Source organism: Muntiacus reevesi, chromosome 20 (genome assembly GCF_963930625.1).
Source record: "Muntiacus reevesi chromosome 20, mMunRee1.1, whole genome shotgun sequence".
Classification (NCBI taxonomy): Eukaryota; Metazoa; Chordata; class Mammalia; order Artiodactyla; family Cervidae; genus Muntiacus; species Muntiacus reevesi.
Genome location: NC_089268.1, coordinates 40,959,316 through 40,985,914, shown reverse-complemented (window position 1 = coordinate 40,985,914; position 26,599 = coordinate 40,959,316). Strand labels below are relative to the sequence as shown.

At 46.0% G+C, this 26,599-nt stretch overlaps 1 protein-coding gene across 11 annotated transcripts in view; it reads right to left on the bottom strand.

The window, feature by feature from the left end:
* Nucleotides 1-25,710, bottom strand: part of ATXN1 (ataxin 1) — a 403,803-nt gene extending 378,093 nt beyond the window's left edge. For 5 of the 11 annotated variants that reach the window (XM_065911937.1, XM_065911934.1, XM_065911939.1 and 2 more), the window contains exons 1-2: nt 24,491-24,682; nt 16,184-16,298 (exon numbers count right to left, since the gene is read on the bottom strand). The gene's annotated coding sequence lies outside the window, so the exon portion shown is untranslated. Of the gene's footprint in view, nt 1-14,464; nt 14,552-16,183; nt 16,299-17,003; nt 17,054-22,113; nt 22,988-23,267; nt 23,427-24,490; nt 24,683-25,512 lie in introns of those variants that run through there. The other 6 variants (XM_065911935.1, XM_065911940.1, XM_065911938.1 and 3 more) reach the window with 6 other exon arrangements.
* Nucleotides 25,711-26,599: the final 889 nt, after the last annotated feature.

The window sequence follows — 26,599 nt, the reverse complement described above, 5'->3', positions numbered from 1 at the left end:
ATGGCTGATTCATGTCAATGTATGGCAAAAACCACTACAATATTGTAAAGTAATTAGCATCCAACTAATAAAAATAAATGGAAAAAAAATAAAATAAAAACCTTATGTTTTTATTCTGCACCATCTTTAAGCATCCATAACTTTTAAAATTAAGCCCTGCTGTTTACACCAATGATAGAACTTTTTTTTTTAACATACATCTGCTTATATAAACACTAGACATCCAGGGAGAAAATTATTGTGATCCAACAATCCACACATTCCTACTCAAAACCAATCACTTGAGGATTTAAAAGCTAGATCTGTGGCGACAGACAGGCTAGAACTAGCAGGAACAAGTCTGTACAAGATGAATTTATCCTCCACTGCCTCTGTGCCAGGTCATCCCAGGACTAGGCTTGTGGGCAAATGCCAAGATGGAAAGAATGGTTTGGTGCCTGTTTTCTAGCGTATCTGTGTAAAGACTCAATAAGAGCTCAGAAGGAGCTGCTGCTCTGAAAGCAACACAAGGTGCGTAGCTGCCACACGGTCCTGGCCATTGAATGCCTAAAGCTGGGGCAGCTCAAACTCAGTCAGAAATAGATTTCAGACAGTGGGGGGCTAAAACACTGGATCTCAGAGATGATGTCCAAGAGGAGGTCTCTGAAGCTGGGTGTCATCCTTTAGGGTGGCCCAGAATTAAATGGTGACGCATTATGCCTCCTGGTGAGTTCATATATACTTTGAATGGCCCAGACACCAAGTCCCGTGGACTTCCACCGAAGATCTCGGGGCAGGGAGAGATGTCCACCAGCACTCTCTGTGACCTGTTAGAGAGAAACATTCTTAGCTACTCCGTCACCAAGCAAAACTCCCCAGCCAGGCTCTAGTGTTTTGACGCCTAGGAAAATGCGGCGAGGACACCTCCAAGAGACGTGGCCTCTGTGTGGTCTGCAGAATCACCGAGGAAGATTCCACATCTAAAATCTAGCTTCAGTAAGTCTCAGGGAGAATCAGATTCCAAATATTTTTGAAACCCACAGCAGTCGACCATCAGCAATCAATTACTTCTGCAAAGACAGAAAAGGCTCCGTGACAGTTGTTATACGTGCTTCTGACATCAAGAGATGGATGGTGATTTCTACTCAAAGAGGAACCAACCACTAGATGTCATGGGACCACACAGGATCATCATCAAAGCGATCACGACCCAGTATCCTAGTGTCTCTCTGGGCCAGAAAGCGTACACTGGATTCACAGGGGGCTGCATGGGATTCCTTAACTCGCTTCTGTATCATCCAGCAGAAAGACACGCAGAACCTATTTATCTGGAAGTGATCTGTCTTCCCTTCCACACAGGAAAGGACTTCCTAGAGAAGATGGCATCAATTTTCAAGATTCCATAGACAAGATCGATACAATTTCCTGATTTTTTTTTTTTTTTTTTTGCTGACACTGTTGCATTAAAGGAAATAAAGCCTGAGAAGTTCAACTTTAAAGGTGCAGTGACTGCAGAAGTAAAAAACAAACACTCTCTACCTATCCGTCAAATTCGAGCTAGGCACAGGAACCAACATCAAAACTTATAAAGAAATGTTTCAACAGACAAGAAGGGCTGGCTTACATTCAAGGGGCTATCCTCTCTGGCCATCTTTCCAGCTCTATCTCAAAACTGCTATTAGGTCACTTCAATTAAGCAAAGTTGTCTTTTCAGTCTACAAATTCAGAGACACAAATGCATAAGACTTGAGAGATCTTGGCTCCACAAGGTGATGAAGAAAGTCCTGAACTTCATGCAAGTCGAAAGGTCTGGGTAGACAGCCCAGGCACGTGCATTTTAGTCCCTGGAACCTAGGAAACCTGTCAACCTCTTTGGTTTTGTTCCCTCCTCCAAAAAGTACAGAGGATACCCTCTGCTCTAGGAGTTATGACGACCGTCCAAGGAAACCCTTCATTCAAGGCACTCCAACTCCTGTGATATGCTATTATCATCTGAGCTGGACCCATGACACGCTAGTCACTGCACACGGTCCAGATGACTGTGGTCCTTAGGGCTGTATTTACTAATCAGAGGCTCTGACTGTCAAACACTGCTAAGAGAAAAGGTAGTTGTGACTAGTCCTACTGCAGAAACAGGAAAACAGAACTTTCATTTCAGCAAAGTCTCTGAAGACCCTGCACACTTAAAATGGAAAAGTTATTATTATTATTTTTTTTAATTTTTTAAGGAAATCATTTCTGGAGACTTCAGGGCAAAGAGCAAAAAGGGTAGCATTTAGAGAAAGAAACTCTAAGATTAGTCAGGTCACTGAATGTTCTCTGCACAGCAGAATAGCAAACAGTTGAGTGTTTGTTCATTTCCATAGATTAATAACCCTCTCTCCAGGGCTTAAAGATGATATGAACTGTGACTTCCAGGGTTTTGTTTGGAGAAGGTTCATCTACCCCTGGTAAGGCTCATGTTTCAAGGACACACTCAAAAATATTTTCTTCATTTCAGATCGTTTCTTACTCACATTGCCCCATTCTAATCTCCAGGATGACCAAAATGGATCAAAAGCTTGCTGTGGTGATGGGGGTGGGGGTGGGGTGAGGGCGGGGAAACAGTTTTTCCTCTTTTTTGGATCTCTTTACAAGGATCGTTAAAATAGTCTTGTTCATTCAGATGACTCTGGGATGGAAAAAAATAATAATAACCTGTTCCTTCTTAAGAGGAGACAGAGGTCTAAAGGGTTACAGAGGCTTCAACAGAACAGGAAAGCCAAAATAAAACACAAAATTTGATCTTAGATGCTATCACTATATTTCCTTCAAATGCAATAAAAAGCCAAGCTTTATGGATGGAGATTCTTAAATAAATAACTAGATCATCTTTTTTCCTGTCAACAAACAATAGATAACTGGTCTTAGGGGCCTAGGGCCACTTATAAAAAAAAAACCAAAAACCTGCTAATCTTATGAAAAGTGTCGGAGCAAGCAGCAGAGGCAGCCGCCAAAAGAAAACTTTATTTTCCCAGCTCCCTATAGAAAGACTGTCTCCCCACAAAAGCCACAACTTGGGGTCACACTTCTCAATGGTGTGGGTGACGGCCACGGAGGCAGCTCCAGAGGTGAACGGGAAATGGAGCCCTGAAAAAGGGAAGATTCAAAATGCACCCAGCGGTCTTTCTGCCCCCACCTCTGAGAACAGAGCCAGGTAGAAAGGGCTGTGGGGCTCTGGGGTGGACAAAGGGCCCTGGGCCGCGGTTGCTAACGACAGACTCCCTACCCTCTACCTGTCAGAACCTTCGTCAGAAACACACACACCTTCACATCAAGGATCACCAACAGACATCCTCTACCTGGAAGACGTACTGTCACCCACCAGCAGCAGGGCAACTTCTAGACAAACTCACAAGACCAGACAGAGGCGGTGCGCGCTCACAGCGGCAGGGGACGCCACGGTGAGCGGCTGGCCCACCCCACCGGCCCCCTTCCTCCCGGGCGGGCCAAAGCAGGAGGGTTTCAGGGCTCCCCGATCCACGGGGTGCTTTACTTCCACTTGACCCATCTCGCTGAAGCCTCCAGAACTACTCTCTTCCAGATAAAATGATCTCCTTGGGGAAATTATCCTATCAAGAGCTTTCACCTGAATTGGAGAGCAGGGTCACAAGAGCACGCGCATAGGGAGTCTGATCGAAGCGAAGAGCAGATGTTAAGGAGGTGAGCCTCCAATCCGCTCATTCATCCCACAGGATGGCGGTGTTCCTAAGAATCCTCTCACATAGTCAAAATCCAACGGGAAAATATTTTCATTACAGAGAAAGACAGTTTTAGGCATTCAAAAACAAAAGTAATTTTTCCCCTGCACTGATGTTCAATAATAATAGTGTTTGGCATGGCTATAAGCGTAGTATTATAAAACTGAAATATCCCTGAGCAAATCTAGCATTCTAGTCCATTACTTTTATTCCAGCAAATTCATCACTGGGCTTTTCTTTTTCCTGAGCATAGCTTTCTTACAAATTTTGCTCCCCTTTATCACTTACTGTTTGATGGACAAACAACGGCATTCAAACCAAAATGGTATTCAAACCCAAAGACACCACAGCTTTTTCCACCACTGAGGTCCATGAGGCCCCAGGCTGGTTCCAGACCACAATCCTTTAAGTCATGGTCTGTATAAATAGATGGAATCACATCCAATTTGTATCCTAAAAACCCACATCAGAGGGGAAATACTTAACATTTATTGCGGCCCTACTGGGTGCCAGCTGCCAAGAATGGGGGGAAAGACAAAGGTCCCGGCTGTCTCCACGCTGGGAAAGGAGATGTGGAATGTTTCAAAAGAAAAGCAGGCGGCCTGACAGGCAACATAAAACCAGTCCTGGGAGGAAAGGACTCCAAACCCAGACTCTAAGAATGGACCAGAGTGAGCCCCCCAGATAGAGGCAGGCAGGGAAGGGGAAGAGCATGGCTAAATGCTGTAACATAAGAAGAAAGGGCAAGGCACTTGGAAGGAGGAAACTAAACGACTGAAGCAAATAAGGGGCAAGAGGCAGGGACAGGACTAAACATGCAGGGCGAAGTTAAGGACTCAGAAATTCAATGAAAAACCAAGGAGAGGCGGACAGACAACAGAGCCACAAACAGATGTCTAAGAAGAGGAAATGTCCACTTCGGCCCCAGAGAGGAGCACCACTGAGGAGGGATTTAGCACATCCCAGACCACTGCAGGTCAGCAGGGCCACTGGGCCCAGTGCAGGCCTGGAGGCCAGACGCCCCCAGAGCTCCAGACCCAGGGAACTGCTCCCAGCCTCGTGCCCGAACAGCTCTCTCCAGGGAAGAGCTGCAGCAGGGAGGCTGGGCAGGGTGAGGAACGTCAAACCTGCAGGTGGCCTTTAGGACCGAGGGAGCAGAAGGTGTGGGGAGCCCTGGAGAAGGGGTCAACCTTGGCCGGGCCTGAAAATCCCTCCTGACAGCTCCAGGCCCACGTGAGGCGGCTGCCAGGCCTCCTGCATGGCCCCCGTGGCAGAGCTCCCCGAGAGAAACAGCGTCAGCCACAGAGGGCGGAGAGCCCCAACGGCGGGCAGAGGAGACGAGACACCTCGAAGAGTCATGTCCCCAAGCTTTCCGGCACCAGGAACTGGTTTTGTGGAAGACAATGTTTCCACACGGGACGAGAGGGGGCATGGTTTAGGGATGACTCAAGTGCACCACATTTGTTGAGTTCACTGAACGGGAGGCAGCGCTCGGGCCATAATTCGAGCCATGGGGAGTGGCTGTGAACACAGATGAAGCTTCCATAGCTTGCCCGTCCGACACTCACCTCCCTGTGGGCGGCCTGGTTCCTAACCAGCAATGACTGGGACTGGTCTGTGGCTGCAGGTTGGGGACCTCTGACCTAGAAAACTGGCCCAGAATGAATCAAGGTCAAGGTTTGAGAAGTAGGTGGGAAAGTAGACAGGGCCCTAAGCAAGGGAAAAGCACTAGATGGCGCTCGTGGAAAAGAACCCGCGGGCCAATGCAGGAGACATGAGACACGGGTTCGATCCCTGGGCCGGGAAGATCCCCTGCAGGAGGGCCTGGCAACCCACTCCAGTACTACTGCCTGGCAATCCCATGGAGAGAGGAGCCTGGTAGGCTGCAGTCCGTGGGGTCACACAGAGTCGGACACAACAGAAGCCACTTAACACACATACAGAGTTTCAACGTGGAGCGGTTCCCAAGGGGTGAAGTGGGCAGATGAGAAGGAGAACTATTCCAGCCAAGCCAAGTCGCTGACCAGCCTGGTGAAGAATGTAACCTGGGGTCACCCCTCTTTGTCCTTCCAGGTTGGCCCTGGGTACAGTCACAGAAGAAAAGAGAGACATCCTACAAAAAACTTGAACTTTCAGACAACACAAAGTCAGAGAATCCAAATAAAAGAACATCAGACTGGAGAAACAGCTGGATTACATATGACTTTAAAAAAGATCAGTATCTAGAACACACAAAAAGCTCAGAGACACAGATGAGAAAATATCAAGACTCATTGCTAACTGTGTAAAAGAAAATCAGTAAATAAACACATATGGAAATGTTCTATGGCTGAGAGAGATCAAAGGAATGCATATTTTAAAGCCAAGGAGGCTATTAAGTTAGCCAAAAAAGAGTAAGCCTCACCGTTAATCAGGTCGAAGAAAGACAATCATATATCATCAGTAACAATGCAAATACTGTCTTTTGGAAAGTAATTCAGAGCAAGGGCCCCTCTATCAAGGAATTAAGTCTTCTGCTGTGACTGTAATCCTAAGAAAATACTTAAGTGTACAGAGGTATTCACTGCAGTTCTCTAACAGTAAACAATTAGAACCAACTCCAATGTCCACAAATAATACAAAACTGAAATTAAAAGAAAACAACTTGATAGTACCCTTGCAAAGGATCACTGTACAGTCGAAGTCGTAAATTAGAATGCTCATGCTAAACAGAAAAAGCAAAAGTGAAAAAAGATGTATGTTAAACTGTCAAGAACTAAAAGACAACAGTTCAGTTCAGTCGCTCAGTCGTGTCCGACTCTTTGCGACCCCATGAATCGCGGCACACCAGACCTCCCTGTCCATCACCAACTCCCGGAGTTTACTCAAACTCATGCCCATCGAGTCGGTGGGCCACCCAGCCATCTCATTCTCTGTCGTCCCCTTCTCCTCCTGCCCCCAATCCCTCCCAAAAGACAACACCTAACAGCTATTATGATTTATGGACGGGGATGGCAGAATCAAAAGGAACTTTTGCTTTTATTGGTTTTCTCTTATTGTTGTAAAGTATAGGCAACAGATGTTTAAAATGTAATATTTCTATCCATTCTATAGCAGTGAACTCCCTCTTCTATGGAGCAAATCGACCTTCTAGAGAGCATCACATGCAGATCAGGGAAGGCTGTCTACGTCCTCTCAAGTCTCAATGGTCCATGTAGGATTTAAATCTGAGCACAAAGGGCTCTGAAGAGATCCTCCTACACTGAGTACCCACCCCCCAAAGACACAACTCTTTCCTTTGCTTTTTTTTATGGCCCTTAAATTCCATACCTTCCCCTTCTTTCTTTTTATAAAATTACGTATTGATATTCTTTGTTGTTGTTCAGTCACTAAGCCGTATCTGACTCTGCAACCGCATGGACTAGCATACCAGGCTTCTCTGTCCAGAGAATTTCACAGGCAAGAATACTGGAGTGGGTTGCCATTTCCTTCTCCAGGGGATCTTCTTGAATCAGGGTTCAAACCCGTGTCTCCTGCAGGTGGATTCTTTACCACTGAGCCACCATGCAATATAAAGTGAACATTCATTTGATTCTTCCAACAGTCCTATGAGACACATGTTGTCATCATCCCCAGCTTACAGATGAGAAAACTGAGACTCACAGACTTATGAAAAGTGAACATCCATTTGATTCTTCCAATAATCCTGTGGGATAGATGCCATCATCCCCACCTTACAAGTGAGAAAGCTGAGGATCACAGACTTAAGAAATGCGGCCTGGGACACACATCTAAGGAGCCAGAGCCAGAATTCGGACCTCAATCTCCCTGTCTTCAAAGCCTTCACTTCTTACCATTCTACATCCTGCCTCTTCCCTTCCTTCCTCCCTCCCTCCCAGTGAAAACAAATAGGACAACAAAACAAAGAGACTCTTAAATGTCACCTCTTCTTGCACTGGCTGCCTAGAAACACCAATCCATGAATCAGGAGACATCAGTACCAACTGCTTACAAATTAGCCAATAAGACAAGGTAATGGTCTGTGCACACCGATCGGGAAAGTTGATGCAGAAGAAAAAAGAAATTACCTCCAGCCTCAACTCTGCACCTGCAGGTAAAAGCCAAACGGCATCCAAAAATGATTTCTACTTGCAAATTAAAAGCCAAATGTGACCCTTGATGCTACTGCAGAGAAGAGATTCTTCGCTCTCCTTGCAAAGAAATTATCCATAATTAGCAGAAAGATTCCTTCCAGCGATCACACAGCCACTCCAGAAAAGGATGCTGTTTGGGGTATGGTAGCAAGAAGAGGGAAAATAAGTTGAGGAAGTAGTAAGGTATAAAACTAATAGAGATGGGGTGATAGATGATTTTAGGCACCCCTTCTGACTTACTTTATAAACAGTGACACAATAATAGCTGAAAATGTAAATTCTAATTAAATACAAAACGGAACAAAGTCAAACAACAGCAAATGATGTTTGACAGAGCAAAGGTCTGGTGGGGGGGGGGGGGGAGGAGGTATGGAACCGAGAGGAAGAATGACAATAAAATCTATTCATGGAACTATGCCTTGTGAGAGATAGAAGGGGCCTGAGTGCTTATTTCTTTCACCCACTTGCTTTACTGTAAATGGAGAAACTGAGGCCCAGCAAGGTGGGTGGCTGGTCCAACTCATCTTGCAGCAGGGCAATTAAAAAGAACCTCGTTCTCCCCAAAACCGGTCTAACAGCTTTCCACCACACCCCATTCATGCCACAGAGTCCTGGAAAGCCACTCCATGTGAAATCTTCTTTTTGGGGGGGAAAAAAAAAGCATTAAACATTCTGTAACTATTAAATTCCTTTTTAAATAATTTTCAAATGCACAGGGGCATGCTGGAAAAAAAAAAAAAAGGCAGCCTGGTTTTGATTTCTTTTGGAAAATTGCACAGCGCTCAACACTTAACCTCGTATTGAGTGAAATATTAACAGGCCATAGAATGGTTTCAGTGTTACTTCAGTAAAGCTAAACAGAATTCGAAAAACATCTCCCCCAGGCCTACAGTGGAGTTTCTGGAGCACGCATTAAACTCAACGCTCCGCTCAACAAGCCCGTCACTGTTAAGTAACTCATCAGAAAATAAAGAGGGAATTACCAAAGGGGAATTGCCAAGCAATTAGTTCTCTGAAGCAGATGACATACAACTGTTGTAGGGGCGGAGCTTCCCCGTTAGTCATATGTCAGAGTCAGAGCTTCCTAATCTGTAAATAAAACGCATCACATATGATTACAGCTGGGCTGGAGGCTGGGGTTGCCAGCCTCACACACAAAGAGTAAATCCCAAATCCTTCTGTTCTGTGTGTCTACAAAGCAAGACGGGGCTCTGAAGACACTTAAAAAAAAAAAAAAGAAAATCCATGGTAATTTTCTTTCCTTTATGGAAGTATAATTGACCTAACACTCTGTTAGATCCAAGGGCATGAGAGAGTGATGCGGTATTTCTACATGTTACAAAATGATCACCACGCTGGTAATTTTCCTTCCACGTAAGAAAGACAAGCTCTCTGTTTTCCCTGCGCAGGCTAAGAGAAAAATGATCCTGCTTCTCTATCCTGTTGACTTGAGGCGGTGAGGATTCCTCTCTGGTCCGGTGGAGGTGACACTGGGAGGAGCAGAGACAGGAGGGGACCCAGCGCTCGCTTCCCAGTGGATCCCTGATGTAGCTGTCACCTCCCTTCACATGCTTTGTTCTTCCGAGTTGGATTCGGTGCCACCCCCCACCGAATTTCTGCCTCAAACTGGAGACAGAAATAGTTCCAATCGGCCAAATCTGGCAAGCGGAACCTGGAACCAGAGAAGCTCTTTTTGAGAGTCAAAAGTTCACCACCTCGCTGGGACTCTGGACGCCAAACATTTGGAGCCCAACTTAAGCCAATCCTCTGAAATGCAGATAAGCATATGCCATGGTCATCATTTTCTTCCATTAATAATTATTGAAAGTGCGCAGGAATCTCAGGGAGATAGGACGAAAACTGAAAGAATGAGAAACAACACCGCAAAACAGCTCGTAGGTGACCCGGGACAGACAGGCAAGCCTGGAAGAGGAGGCCCGTGACCCTCTCGGGATCCCGACCTCCGAGAGCCTGCCACACCTCTGCCGCGGGGCTTTAAATGCCACTCCTGGCCGCTACCCTGCCTTCTCACAGACGGGGCTGGGGGCTTGGGAGGCAGTGCCTGGCTGCAACGAAGAATACAGGCTGGAGTCCCAGCACGACTCCACCACCTGACAGCTGGGCAGTCTTGGGCAGGTGACTTAACCACTCTGTGCTTCAGTTTCCTCACCTGTGAAATGCAGATAATAGCAGTGGCTACCCCGGAAGGACCGTAATGAAGATTAAAAGAGTTAAAACACAGAAAGCGTGGACTACGGATCATCTCTATATTTCCTTTAGGGTCTAGCTGGCGTAACGCCCTTCACACCTTAGATTTTCATTAAATCTTTACAGACAGCACTGTCTGCACCCCTCTGGAGTTGCTGAGCTGTTTTCTCCAGTTATATTACTCCTGTCTTAACCTTCTGGTCTTTTATAAAAGTTAGGTAAGTCACAGCCTCATTCTGGGCCATTTAGGGGAATACAGAAGGCCTAATGAAATAACACAGGTTAAAAAATAACTAAACAGTCCTCAAATATTCCTTAATTATATTAAGACTGAGTCCCCAATAACAGCAATACAACTAGATAATTTCCAGCCTTCTCCTTCACTTTGAGCTAGTCTTAGGATCTTTCGCCCCAGAGCCAAGGCTCACTGACTCTATATTTTCTATAAAGTATAAATGAGAAGCCAAACTGTTCACAAAGCCGTGGCTAGCAGCTGGAAATATATATGTTGTTGTTGTTGTTTAGTTATAAGTCATGTATGACTCTTTGCAACCCCATGGACTGTAGCCCACCAGGCTCCCCCGTCCATGGGATTTCCCTGGCAAGAATACTGGAGTTGGTGGCCATTTCCTCCTCTAGGGGATCTTCCTGACCCAAAGATCGAACCTGTGTCTCCTGCATTGGCAGGTGGATTCTTTACCACTGATCCACCAGGGAAACCCAGAAATATGTGATGTGGAACCAGAGATCAAATTGCCAACACTCACTGGATCATCGAAAAAGCAACAGAGTTCCAGAAAAACATCTACTTCTGCTTTATTGACTATGCCAAAGCCTTTGACTGTGTGGATCACAACAAACTGTGGGAAATTCTTCAAGAAATGGGAATACCAGACCACCTGACCTGCCTCCTGAGAAATCTATATGCAGGTCAAGAAGCAACAGTTATAACTGGACATGGAACAACAGACTGGGTCCAAATAGGGAAAGGAGTACGTCAAGGCTGTATATTGTCACCCTGCTTATTTAACTTACATGCAGAGTACATCATGAGAAACGCTGGGCTGGGTGAAGCACAAGCTGTAATCAAGATTGCTGGGAGAAATATCAATAACCTCAGATATGCAGATGACACCACCCTTATGGCAGAAAGTGAAGAAGAACTAAAGAGCCTCTTGATGAAAGTGAAAGAGGAGAGTGAATAAGTTGACTTAAAATTCAACATTCAGGAAACGAAGATCATGGCATCTGGTCCCATCACTTCGTGGCAAATAGATGGGGAAACAATGGAAACAGTGGCAGACTTTATTTTGGGGGGCTCTAGAATCACTGCAGATGGTGACTGCAGCCATGAAATTAAAAGATGCTTTCTCCTTGGAAGAAAAGCTATGACAAACCTAGACAGCATATTAAAAAGCAGAGACATTACTCTACCAACAAAGGTCCATCTAGTCAAAGTTATGGTTTTTCCAGTGGTCATGTATGGATGTGAGAGTTGGACTCTAAAGAAAGCTGAGCACTGAAGAATTGATGCTTTTGAACTGTGGTGTTGGAGAAGACTCCTGAGAGTCCCTTGGATTGTAAGGAGATCAAACCAGTCAATCCCAAAGGAAATCAGTCCTGAATATTCATTGGAAGGACTCATGCTGGAAGCTGAAGCTCCAATATTTTGGCCACTTGATGCGAAAAACTGACCCACTGGAGAAGACTCTGATGCTGGGAAAGATTGAAGGCAGGAGGAGAAGGGGAGGAGAAGAGGATGAGATGGCTGGATGGCATCACTGACTTGATGGACATGAGTTTGAGTAAACCCTGGGAGTTGGTGATGGACAGGGAGGCCTGGCGTGTTACAGTCCATCGGGTCCCAAAGAGTCAGACACAACTGATCGACTGAACTGAACTGACTGATACATACATAAATATGTACACATATGAATGTTCACACACATTGGAGAAGGAAATGGCAACCCACTCCAGGATTCTTGCCTGGGGAATCCCCTGGACAGAGGAGCCTCGTGGGCTGCTGTTCATGGGACCACAAAGAGTCGGACACGTGACTAAACACATACACACACATAAACAGACTAACACACACACATCACATTCAAGAGTCCACATGGAAGTTATGAAACACACCCATATTACTGTGATTTATCAAAGTATAGTAAATGAATTACCACAAATGAACAACTGCTCCCGAATCAAGTAGGTGGCACAATGTGATTTATGCATATCGTATGAGATGAATAAATCCACGGTGGAAAAGATCAAAGGCAAAGCTGGAATTGTTGTTAACATGTACAGGGCTTCACTGAAAATCTCCTTAATAAAACTGTTTAGAGGAAAATAGAGGGATCATTTGTTTAAATGAAAAGGGATACTGCATGTGCTGAATTTCAAAAGCAGCATTCATTTTCATACACATACATTAGATCTGGTTAAAATTAGCTCCAGTTTCTACTTTGTTTTTTTTAAGGTCTTAAAAGAATAAAGGTTTCAACAAAATTTCACTGAGCTGAAGCTCAGCCCTAAGTTTCCAAGGTGCCGGAGCATCTTGGGAACAAACCCCACCTCCACCTTCACTGCACTCCATTATCTACTTGGGCATCATCCCAATTTTTCCACCCACTGTCCCTTTGCCTCAGGTCTTAAACAGGAAACATACAAAGGCTGGGTCACACCAGTGTTCCACTTCTGCTGCCCCCACCGCCTCTTACATTCCCTCATATATGCCACTCTGGCTGACTTCATTGCTGAGAGAATACTCATTCCCGCCGGCCTGGTAAACTTCCTACCAGGCACAAGAACCCAAAGCCCAGACTCAAAGATCACTTTTAGGCCAGTGGCTCCTCCAAATTTATTTCCAGACTGGACCTCCCAGCAATCTTCTTCCCACACTCTCTAGTGCCTGCTGGACTCCAGAAACTCAGATGTCCACCAGCACCTGGGCTTCCGCCAAAACAGCCTGATCGATTACACACCATGCTACTTGCCTGTTAGGGCCAGCCACCAAAACAGTCATCCTTCCGCCCTCTCCATTTCTTCCCAAATAAATGTTAACCAGCCTCCAGAGTTCAACTCAAATGGTGCTTCCTCCTCCAAGTTCTTCCCCATCATCCTACTCAGCACCATTCTTCTGAATTCCCTCTGTATCAGAATCTACCCCAGTAAGCACAACCCACACCCTTCTGCTCTGTATTAGTAATTTCAGAGCATGTCTTCTTTCCCCTACTTGACCACGAAGAATATAACCTCCTTCTGGTAGCTCTTACTCACTCTGTGCAGTAGTAAAAAAAAAAAAAGTTCACAGTGAATAAATGAATGAATCATTTCTTTATATAGACAGTGCCTGTGAACGAGGTAAGTCATAACTTGCTATAGCTATATCACATTGATATCGCTTCCCTGGTGGCTCAGTGGTAAAGAATCCGCTTGCCAATGCAGGAGATGCAGGTTTGGTCCCTGGGTTGGGAAGATCCCCCAGAGAAGAAAATGGCAACCCACTTCAGTATTCTTGTCTGGGAAATCCCAGGGACTGAGGAGCCTGGTGGGCTACAGTCTATGGGGGTCACAAGGATTTGGACTCAACTTAGCAGGTAAACAACATCATGTTGATAAAATAGCTAGAACCTAAAATAACTATAATCTAGGTTTTATTTTTTAAAAAAACCTAATAAATATAACAAAGTACAACATGAATGATACTGTTTCCCTGCTCACGTTTAGCCATCAATTGTGAGGACTGTCATGAGGCCATTATTTATGCAACATGTTTAGCTAATAGTTATAAGCTTCCTTTAAATGTGATCCCAGGACATGTCAGCTGCTTAAAACTCAAGGTGACTCTGTACTACTTTGTCAGTAATACAATACTAACATTCCTACAACCTTTAATGCACTGTACTATGTACTACAAAAACCTGGATCTCTTCTCAATTAGCTTCATGTACTAACTGAGAGACAAGACTCTTTGCTGCCTGATTTTTTCATAATAAAATTCTTGAGACATTCTTGTTTTAACACATGACTCTCTTTAAAACACCGCAGGTTTAAAAAAATTGCATATGTATTAACCACATGTGCAATTAAGCTACTTCCCCAAAAATGTCAATGTGAGAACTTTCTGCCTAAAATGGATAATACCCCTAAGAGAGAAACTAGCAATAAGATAAGACATTGCACCCCTTTCAATGGAGTTGATACTTATAGACCTCAAGAGGCTTCCCTCTGCAAATAATTCCGGAGTTATTCTATTTCCTTTTCAAAGACACCTCCCTAACCCACAGCCCATAAAATATAAAGTTCCCAGTTCCATATTTCACAAGGACAGAACGCGTGTGATAACTTCTCCCTCCCCTGCCTTGCACCCCAGAAGGACTTTACTGACCCCCCTTCCTGACGCACCGTACTTCAGTCATTCAGGAGTGTGCCTGTGCGTGTTCACTCAGACCACAAATAACTTCACTTACGCCTGCAACTCAGCAGTTCATCCTACAGTAGAAAAACAACACACAGGGATCCTGTGTCAGGAATCGAGGCAGACTAACACAAAACCCAGAAAAATAAATAAAAGGCCCTTTGGCTTTGCAGGGCTGCAAATGTCCACAGTGTTGGTCCAAAGACCAAGGTACAGGAATATTGACTTACTCCTCGTCACTTATGGTTAAGAAGCAACCATCACCAAACAAGAACGTTACAATCACCCTGTCAAGACAAGTCACATGCTCACAGTGATAGCTTATGTTTAATGGATCATAAACCATATACCAGGTTACTATTCTGCCCAGGATACAAATATTACATCATTCCAACCTCACAGCAGCCCTAGCGAAAGTTCTCCTACGATCTCCATCTTACATAGGAAGAAACTGAGGCCCGGGAAGGTTACAGGAGTGCCCCGGGTCACAGCGGCAGTTCTAGATCTTAAATTCAGACAGGCTGGTTCCAGAGCCCCGCGTCCTTATTTTAAATACCCTGGAATTTATATAGAACTCAAAAAAGTGGACCTTAGAAGCCACGGTGTCAGGGGAGGAGGGCAAGTTCTTTATTTAAAGAAATCTAGTGAATCAGTTTCAAAGTGAACATTCTGATAAAAGAAGGATTCGCTTCTTAAGCATGAGCTGAAAATCCAGACTTCTGTATGTAAGGCTGGATAAAAGTGGTTGGTGCAACTTATCAGGGAAAGAAACAGAACATGACTTGAGAAGAGCTGCCCACAGACCTCCAGATCCAGCCCATGCCACAGCAGTGGAAAGTCAGTGTGACTCCAAAAGACCATTCCGGTTCATTTGGATTCAGTGGGTCTAGGGTGGAGTCCCGGTTCTATTTTTTTCTTTTTTTTTTTTTTAACCTCTCCTGGCAATTCTGGTGCCCCGCCAGGCTCGAGAACCTCTGAACTAGTCTATTTCCACAGCTTGGAGCAGGACTACTCCCAAGGCAAACAGAAAGAGGGGATCGATTTCACAATCTCCTCCGGTTGCAAATACCAGTGTTCCCAAGCCTTTATTGCCCCAACTTCAAACTAACTCCCCCTGCTCCCCTGATTCTAGGCAGGCAGTCTTCCCTTCAACAGAGAGCCATGAGTCATCAGCCCTGCATCCACCCTGTGTCTGTATGACTCTCCAGGTCAGAAAAATTTACTGTACATGAAGAAAGCAGGAAGTTGTCAAATCCAAAACAGACATAGAGAAATTCAAGATCCAACCAACACGGGTTGCTACCAAACCAGCAAGCTGTCTCCCTGCACCACAGTCACACAACCACTACAACCTAAAACGTGGAGACAATGACTTAAGATAACCGTTTGGTAGCAAAACTTGCTCATCGGCTTCAAGTACAGGTGACAATTAAAACAATCAAGCTCAACCCAGCACACAATAATTAACCATCAGAAAGACAGAGGCAGACTACATCATCAACCAAATAAATCAAAAAAGAGGATACCTTAATCTGTTTAAAAAAAAAAAAAAAACCTCTGCAATTTCTCAATTTCCCACACAATACAGTTTGCAAAGACAATTATCTTCAACAGTCTGCAAAGTGCTAAAGTACGACTAGTAGGCGATTTTCCCAGGCCAGACTTTATCCTCAGATAGAAACCAGAGAGCATCGCAAAACTCTCACCTGATGGGTGTCGGGCTCCCCCGAAGCAGCCGTGGAGGAGGAGACTGCTGTCCAAAGACGACAGACAAATCTGCAGCGTGAATGGAACACCTCGGTGATTTGCAGCCGGATCCTCCTGCAATGGTCCAGGGGGTGCAGAAGAGAAAATCCAAAATGAGAAACAGCACGAATGGCTTTAAAAAATAATAATAATTACACCTGAAGACACCATGCAGGGAAATCTAAACTTCAAAAACATCAAATTTTGCATTGTTTTATGAGAATTACACAGGCACCAGCCAGCTCAAAAGGCAGGTCTGGTTTGATTCAACAGAGCTCGGAGGGAGGCCAACACGCAAAAAGGTCATCCCTTCAATCAAATTAAAAGCTTGGTCTCTCCATTTGAGCCAGCTACTGTCAATCTTTTCTCTAAGATTCTAACGAATCACCTCATAAACACATGCTGGTCATCACGGGATTATCAGGTGGAAATGGGCATGGACTGAATAGTAATTGAGCCAAAGTCTAATTTTCATGAGGCGTATCTTACTATCAACATGCAACTTTAGGCACAATCATGACACAGAGCACAGTTGTTAGCATAACAATCTAATGGGATAGAAAAGAAGAATCAAATGCAGAAAAAAAAAATTTAAGTATGCATATACTCACTAGAGTTTCCACTGAACTTTAAAAGATTTAATTACTGAATGTACATCTACTTGATTTTCATTCTGCCATAACATCTTGAGCATGTTTAAGTAAAGATTACCCACTGTAGGATGAATGAGTGAATGTGTGAATGGATGAATGAAAGAGAATGAATGAATCTTCCATATACCTTTCCATCAGGGAGCTTGGCGCTCGCAGTAGTTTTTGTGAGGTAAACACCTATGCATAGAAACGGAAGAAGTTGAGGACTTGATCGGCTAACATACTTTCCTATCTATTCAAAGCATATTTTTAAATACTGGTAGTTCCCAACTGTCCACATTAAATAGAATCAGAAGCACAGTTATTATAAACTAATCCCCAAACTCGTCATTGCTGGACTGATTTTTTTTTTCAGCCTTTCAATTACTGGAGCTGATCTGCATATTTGCTTAGGCTGGTTTTAAATTTAGTTTGGGTTTCCTAAGCCCACGCCAGGTAACAGTAGGAAGGAGAAGGCCCAGGATTATATTGGGTGTCAGAAAGAAACTATTCTGGAGCTATGAATATGATCTTCAATGTGAATAATCTGTAAACAGGTACGTGAGCCAATTAGCCTTGGGTACATGGCAACACATCTCATGATTATTTTCATCCATACACACTCACTATTTTTAAAAGCACAGCCCAGCTGGAAAGGAAAATAATGTCGATTGCTTTCCAACACTTCGCAAAGTAATGAATAGTAGCCAAAGTATTCTTACTTCTAGCTAATCCATTCACCAAGTATTTATTTAAGCATCTTTTGCATGCCAGAGACTGATAGGCAGAAGGAAGTTTTCCAGGCCTTGGTTTCCCCATAGGTAAACAGTAAAGTCTGTGTGCTAAGTCGCTTCAATCATGTCCAACTCTTTATGACCCCATGGACTGCAGACCACCAGGTTCCTCTGTCCATTGTACTCTCCAGGCAAGAACACTGGAGTGGGCTGCCACACCCTCCTCCTCCAGGGGATCTTCCGAATAGATTGAACCCAAGTCTCTTGTCTCTTAGGTTTCCTGCATTGGCAGGCAGCTTCTTCACCACTAGCGCCACCTGGGAAACCCCAAACGGTTAAGTGTAGAGAAAGAAGGAAGCCCTTCTAGACTATCACATCTCTGAAGTCCTCGGAAGACAAGCCCTCCAGTAAGAAGCTTGTTGAGTTACAAACATTAGTAGTGGCCAAGTTAAATAAAAGCTCACAATATTCTACTTATTCTTACACAGTACTTGGTTTAAGGGCCAGGGGGTGATCTTGATTTTTATCTAGTAACATCTCAAATGAAGCCTCAAAATCCTTGATCATCATTTTCAAACAATGTGCAGGTACCATGGATTTGCAGAGTGCTTGCTTTATGAGCTAACGATTGAGAGTGTTGGCTTGTGTATCGACATGTGTGCACACTATCCTATTTACCTATCACTTGGCAGATAAGATTTTATAGAGTCCAAATTACAGTCTCCTCCTATTCTGCTGAAGTGCAGAGAACAGTCAAACATGATGCAAACGCTGTAAAATATTAATTTACTCTCGTGTCAGTATGCCTACTTATTCCAAAAGCATCTGTGTTGCTACACTGGTTAGAGTAACCAAAGAGTTAACATAACTTGCTGCGTTCTATCACAAGGAAGAAACCAAAAATAAAAGCAAGGCAGAATGGATTCACTGCAAAAATATACAGACAACATACAATAAAATAGCCTATAGACTGTTTAAGACAATATTATCTACTAAAAATTGAATTTTTAATATTTAAAAAGCACAGCAGAGCAACATAACACAATACTATAAATAGCAGGAGACAGAAAGGTGGCCTAAGTGATACTTATGTGACAGTCAGTAAAGAGGAGATAATATATAAATAATGCAGATACAGAAGAAAATATCAATACTTCAGGGAGAGTAGGCCAAAGTTAAGGGTGCAGTAAAAGAAAATGTGCCCTACAGGGTGATAGAAAAAATAGATTTTCTTTGAATGCTAGAAGCATAAGCGTTTACAGGTTAGCAGCTCTAACAGTGATGACTAAAAACTTCTTATAGATAACTCAAAAGGTATCCGTTAAAGAGCACCTAAGTAGAAAAAAGAGAACTTCCTCTTAGCCTGAACCCAAATGCCATCACCAAGGGAGCCTCTGCCCCCTGAAGCCTCAAATTGTGATTACACTACAATGAGTTTTCTGAAAAGTAATTTTCAGGTTCAGTATCCAATGTTTGCTTGCATTATTGCCATTACCAGTGCTTTTCCATTACTTCACAAATGGGAGGCATTAAAAGTTATATTTTAAAAAAGTCAGTGAAACAGTTCTGCTCCCATCAAAAATGTCAAAGAGAATATAATGCTTGTTGCTTTTTGGTCTTTAATAGTTCTAAACATGTTTTAGTACATTTGAGGTGGTAATAGGTAATATACATATTTACAGTGCATTAGCCTGAAAAGTTCACATTTATAAGGGTTATAAAATATACTACTACATTGACAAAGACAAAGATACATAAATTATGAAATAGGAAAGAGATTTCTGAAAACTGTTTCGACCATTAAAGATTATTTACCTAAGCCTTTTTATTACTCCTGGAATTTTAAGCATTTACATATTTTTAAAACCTTGATCCAATTACAACTCTTTCAGCCAACATTTGAAAATATTCTCTTAAAACTAGCACAGAGTATACACTTATCACCTCTTAATTTTGAATGTGTATTTTATTAAACTGAATTAAATGAAATTAAAATCTGAACAGCGTAATTGAGGACTACAAAATTCTTTCTTTAAAAAAGGGCAGTCCTGTGTGGAACGCCCTAGAACAGAAATTACTCTCTTTTGGGATTTCTATGATTTCTTATTTTCGATGCTTTTCACAAAATAAGGAGAGCCTGCTTCTGATAAGCTGGGAAGTATGAGCAGAACTAAATCTGCTCTTTGAAGCAGTTAAGCTGCACATATCAAAAGATATAAAGCAATGGAAATCAAATCATCTGTCTCCCCATAAAAATAATATTCTGTCTTGCTGCACTATGTCATCTTACATATGCACGTATTTAAGCTTTTCAGAAGTGAAACTATGTGTTACTTGCAGACAACTATAGTTTAAAGAATTAACATTCACTCCTACCTTCGCTAAATTTCAGGCTTTTAGTAAAAACATGTTTATTGACTAACTTCTCATAGGAAACAAAATGAGCCGGTGTTACCACGCGTTAGTCATCAAAAACTGTCATTCAAGGTAAACGCAAACAGAAAATCCACTTGACATTTCAGAATGGAAAAAAAATAAAGGCACATTATACAAAAGGAATGTGAATCAAACTCTGTAATGACAACAAAACAAGAAGTCACAGAAGTATGTTTATTAATATTTTAATAAGCTCTTAAGGCTGGCCTTTCCTGGGACCCCCCCAGACAACTGAGTTAGGCCTACTGAAACATAAGGCCAGCTACAGACATTTCATGTACAGTCTGATGGCTGAAGAGTTGTTCTTGAATCTATTTGCAAGAGTAAAAAACAATTTAGAGGCCAGGAAGCCTGGTTATAATATTTCTGATTAAATATCACTTCTATTTATCAAACCCTCTTAAAATGAAATCCAGAAGGGAAGGGGAAGATACTGATTTTCACAGTTCCCAATCAAGTACATTTTTCATTCTTATTTTAACATAAATATATTTGTGCACTCAAAAACACACATTCACATTTGGCTGCCAGTAAAGTGTCTTTCTGTACATAGTAATATGTAATTCAGGACCTCCAAGGTGTTGTGTAAAACGTAAACTTCTGTGCTTCATTTTATATCCTTGCCTCTCCCATCTATTTACCTCCTAGAAATAATGGCTTGCTTTAAACACAGCAACACTTAACCTGAGCAGGTCGCAATCATGTTACCAACTGCATAAACTTACTAAAGGGTAGAAACTCATAAGCCCCAGCGAGGAACACTGAGTAGCTCTCTCAATCCAGGCCCCAGAGGTTAAAAAAAAAGGATTTACCAGTTCAGCTATGGGGTTGTAAAACTGCAAACTGACTAGCGGGGTCACATAGACATCCAGACATTATTATTCTCAATTATTTTTTCTTTCAAATATCAGAGTAATTAAAATACTCCCCCTTATTTGGATTGCCTGAGCAACACAGAGCTTCAGCAACCAAAGCTACTTTCCTTTTTATTCCCCAACAGTATTATTTTTCTTTGCATAGCAGGCTCATTAAGGTGGTCGCCTAATGCAAAGAGCAGAATGTTGTTCACTAAGTTATTAAATGCTCATTAAATTTTACCCCCAAATAGAGTACAAATTACTGTGCAAAAGCACCAAACATTATCAGTCTACCAGCTAAAGGCCTGTATCATCTCTTACCTGAAACAAAAACCTTTTAACTTACTACCTCCAAAGTAAGGATCCTGGCCAAGAAATCCAAGTTAAGAATGAATACATTCAGAATGATTGCCTACTTCCAGTAGCATTTTTTTTTTTTTTTGTCATTAGGATGGCCATAAAGTTTTTAAATATGACAATGGGGATATCCTTCTCAAATAAATTACTTCCGCTGAATAAATCCTTTAGAAAACCCCGCTATTGGCAGCTTGGGTTCTAAAGGATGAGTTCTTTTGCACTTGAAATGGTTAAGTGCCTGCAAGGCCAAAGGCACCAGACTGCAAGAAAAAGGTTGCTTTCCTCAGTTCGTCAGCTCTGAAAGGTTTCTAGCAAGTACCAAATACTTGTTGATGTGTTCACAAGCAGGATTGTCAGGCTCCTTTCACGGTCTGGGGAGATGCATTTACATACTGCACCCAGTAAGCACAGCTTGTTGGTCTCCTTTATAAAAGTTGAGTAGCTAGAAGCCTCATTCAGCGTCTCCCATCCGAAAGTGACAGAAAGAAGAAGATGCGGCTGAAATAGTAAAAAGAATCTCTCATCTGGCTGGGGCAGCACAAATACTGTGCATCAAACACTTGGGAGTAGTCCAGGCACAGACAAACCCACCTGAATGGACGGGAGAACACTGTCTGTTGCCATGGCAGCCTGATCTAATTACATGAGTGATCAGGGATGGAGTAAGTGCACCGAAAACCTACACCCGCTGACAGGTATCTACGAGATGAGAAAGGCAGGCAGGCGGAAGGTTCAGGGGAGCCCTTCGACCTCTGCTTTCTGGAGAAGGTGGCACTCAAGTCCATTTATCTGTGGAGCTGCTAAAATATTGACTGATGCAGGCACAGTTAGAGGGCAATCAGAGGAGATTAAATGCCATAGCATTAGCCCTTACAGTGCAATCCCTTTCCAAGAGTTCATGTGCAGGGTTTTCTCCTCCTCCTCTCTGGTGGTTTCCTCAGGCAGACGCTCCATTCCAAAAAAAGCTCGTGTCAAACTACCCTCACCCACCAAATAAACCGCAAGGTGGGCTTAAGACGGGGGCTTCCAGGAACTGTAGGGTTCCTCAGAAACCCGAATGAAATGGCTTAGCTAACACGGTCGAAAAAGTAACTAGCTGTGCCTAAAAATAACCCATCAAGTACCCGCTGCTGCGAGCGACATGTAACGATGATGTTTAAATATTAAGAGCAGCCTGCATTATAAAACACAAATGTCATTGAGATGTGACTACGAGATTGCCAAAGGAGAACTTATTTGCATACACACATTCCCGTGCAAGCGCCAGGATGTGCAAGGAGCATGCCACTCTAAGCCATTAGTTTTTATTCTGTGGGTGTAATAGGGTCTTCTAATTTTGCTAATTGTATCCTGTGGCTCTCACAGGGAAGCTAAGGATCTCTTCGGGGACAGAACCAGTTTGGAGGAGTCCCTACTGCACAGCATACGGTAAACAAAATAAAAATAGCTTGCCATTCTCCTTAGCCACATCGCGCATTATATAACCAGCTTCCGACTGGCTTTCTGTGTGTGTGCGCGCCCTTACTACTCTTCAGCAATTTCCCAATCTCTCGAAGTATTTATATTACCCTCTTATCTGTAGAATTATATACCAAGAAAGCAAAACAAAATAGAGCAGCCACGGGATTGAACTGAACCCCACTAGTCCTTAGAAACTGATTTTTTTGTTGTTGTTTGTTTTCTGGCAGGATCTCCACCACCACCCTACTTCCACCCCCCACTAAGGTTCTTGCTCAATCTCCCTAGAAAACCTGAATTGTTCCATCGCTTCCAGTCAGCCCCCTACGTGGTCTGAAATAAAATGAAAGCACCAGCCGCGGAGTTTAGGAAGGCGGCCTGAGGGCGGGGGTGGCCGAGGAGGGGTCAGGGCGCTGCGGAGTCAGCCAAGCAGCCACGGCGGGGCCCCCTCCCCACCCCGATGGCCCGGCCGCCCCCTCCCCCGCAGGCGCGCGCGCACACACACACACACACACTCACACACGCACGCACGCACTCACACACTCACGCCGCGCTCCACCGCCGCCTCACCTCTCGCTCCGCCCGGCCGGCCCCCTGCCCTGCCCCCTGCGGGACCGGCCTGCGCGCAGCGCTGGAACCACGTAGGAGGCGGCGGCGGCGGCCGCGGGAGTGGCGGAGACTCCGGCCCGGCCCAGAGTGAGCGAGCAGCGGGGCTCCGGGCGCATCCCAGCGCCCGCAGCGCCTCCTCCGCCGCCGCCGCCGCCTCCCCCCTCCCCTCCTCCCGGCTTCATTCACCCTCCCAGCAGCCGCGCAGCCGCTCACTCCCGGCGCGGGCAGGGCAGCGCCTGCCGCGGCTTCCCGGCTCCGGCCGCGGGCGCTGGCGAGGGCGCCGGCCCGGGCTGGGGCGCTCGCGGGCTACCGGCTCCGGGCGGCGGCGGCGGCTGCACATGATCAGGAAGCGGCCGTACCAACAGGGCGGCGGCGGCAGCCGCCCGGGCCGCCACCGCCACTCCGGCCGCGCTCCCGGCACCGCGCGCCTGCTCTTCCTGCGCCCACCTCCCTTGGTGCCCCCCGCGATCCCACCGCCCGGCGGCGCGCGCAAAGTCCCGGCCCAGCCGCGGGCGCAGACCCCCCCGGTCCGCAGCCGCGCGCCGGCCCAGGCCGGCCTCCGCCGGGAGACCCCCGCCCCAGGGGCTCCGGGGCCAGGCGGCCCCCGCGGTAAAGCCAGCCCTCTTCCAGATCTGCTCGCTCTCGCCGCCCTCTGCGAAGAGAGGAGTGAGGAGGAGGCGGCGGGAGGAGGGGGCAGCGAGACCCCCGGCCGCCACCTCCCCCCTACGCCACCTCCTGGGAAGAGGACACGGCTCTCCCCACCAGCAGCCGCCGTAGTGGGGAGCCGCCGCGGATCTACCCGCCAGCCCGCGCCCCCCGCCCGGGCGCGCCCCCTCGCCCGGCGGGCGCCCACCCGGCCCCTGCACACCACCCCCCTGCCGGTGGTCTCAGCGCCCACAGCTGGGGATGTCGGCCCGGGAGGCTGGAGCCGGGGAAGGGTGTATGTACACACACACACACACACACACACATACACAACACAACACGACGCGTCGATTTCCTTCGCTCCTCTTCCAGCTGTTTTCCGTGCCGCCGAATGGGGTTTGGGGTTTGTTTGCTGGTTGTTGCTTTTGCCCCTCTCGGGGGAGCGGGGTAGGGGGGGATCTTGATCTAAATCAGGGGAGAAGGAGATGGGGGGAGGGGGGAGAGAAAGAATCAGAGGAGAAAAAAAAATAGCCACTTACTGTAAAGTGTAAATGGATCTGGGGTTGCGTGGGGAAGGGGGGGCAGAGGGAGAGAAACAGTGTCTTGCGGCTGCGGTAGCTCTGGCTGCTGCTCCACGGGGCTTGTTTTGGATCCCCCTGCAGTGAAACAGGTCCTGTACGGCTCCGCCACTGTAGTAGAAATGATGTCTGCGGTATACTCTGCTCTCTCCTCCTCCTCCCCCCTCCTCCCCTCCCTCCTCCCTCCTCCCTCCGCCCGCCCTCCCTCGCGCTCTCTCGCGCTCGCTCGCTTGCTCGCTCCAGTATGTAAATGTGTAATAGAAGCCAAATATGGAGCAGTTGGCTGCCGCCGCCGCAGCTCAAGGATCCGACTTCGGGGGGGGCGGGGGGTTGGGGCGGCCACCCTCCGGCGGGGCGGCGGGGCGAGCCGCTCTGAGCACCGCGAGCGCCCGGCGCGGCAGCCGGCCGGCGCCCTTAACCCTTGGGTGCGCGCATCCCGGGGCTCGGCAGCCCCCCGAGGAGGCGGGCGCGTTTCCCCGAGACCCGCTCGGGATCGGGGTTGGCGGGGGGGTCGGGCGGAGGACGCGGGGCGGGAGCGGTGACCGGGACCGGAGGGGACAGTTCTTCCAGGTTTGGGAAAGGGGCGGGGAGCTAAAGCGATGAGGTAATTGGAGCGGTGACCGGTCGGTCCTCGCGCGCCTCCCCGGGTCCCTGCATCGAGTTGTGAAGGCACAGGCTGGGCGCGACTCAGGCACCCTGGAGGGACTCTCCGAGGGGTGCCGGGCTGCAAACCGGAGCCCGTGAAATCCCCTCTGGGGAAGGAGAGGTGGGCCGGTTCCGATCCCGACGTTCCGTTCGTCCCGGGCGTGCGGAGAAGCCTCTAAGAGGGCTGGCTCCGACCTTCATGCACGTTAACCCTCAAACCGGTTTAGCCTCGGCATTTTGGAACCCAGCCCACCGAGCCGCGGAGATCGCCTTGGCGTGCAACTCAGGAAAGTTTTAAGGGTCCTGCCCCCACCCCCCGTCTGCACGTGCACCCTCACCTTTCCTGCCTGAGAAAGCTGGTGACCACCCTGCCCTCCTTTCTCTTTCTGCAGGTCCGGAAATCTGCTTGGAGCACGGAGCTACCCAACTCGAGCCTGGGTAGACGACCCGCGCACTCCTCTCGCCGCTAATTCGGGATCATTAATTTCATCGGAAATGAGGTAACCAGTGTAGGAGATAGAGAAAGCAAACCGAGCATCAGATGGCAGTTCTCGTGAATCCGCGCGGTAAGAACTTCCTCTGGACTCAATTTTTTTAAGTGCGGTTCTCAGCTCCTCGCCACCCGTCCCTCCGTGGGTACCACCGCCAGGCATTAGCTGGAAGGGAAGGACTCTTTGGACGGGTGGTACCTGGCCAACAGGTGTGCCACCTGGAGGAGGAGAAGGCACGGCCATGCTACAGGGAGTTCAGTGCGGCGGCGTTCTCCTGGCTGCAGATAATTCTGGAAGGCCGGTAGGTGTCGGGCAACATTTGACCTTTTTCAGGTGCTTCGACCAAATGGCTAGAAATAGGATCCCTCCACGTAAGTTTCTCTCTGGAAGTCTCCACTTGACTGCAAGTTGTATTTGAGAAATCTTTTGGCTTAATTTACTTATGATCTAACCGTTAGTCACCAACTGAAGCAGGATGCAGAATCACCAAGAGAAATGTGTCAACTTTTAAACAACTGTATTGTAGAGCCGAGGTGCTGCCGAAATAAAAGTAAGCATCCTAACTAGGAAGGTGTAGTGCCCTGGAAATATTTCTCACATTTTGAAATACCATGCACATATACATGGCTATTTTAAAAGAACTACTACTGTTTACTCGTTTTTACAACTTTTTTTTTTCACTTAAAAATCAATGATGGTTACAGTTTAAAGCCCGGGTTGGTCTAAAGTGACATTGTTGGTCTCATTACAGCCTCTAGTGGACAATTAAAATCAGTTTCCTGAAAAGGCTCTGCCTGGCATTGTGTTCGTTGACAAGCATTATCAAGGTGAAGGTTAATAACCGGGTAATAATATCTTTTCTCCCGAATTGGCAGACCCGGTTTCTGAAAGGAGTAGAAGCTGTTGGCTCTGCACGGAAAAGACCAATGCTTTG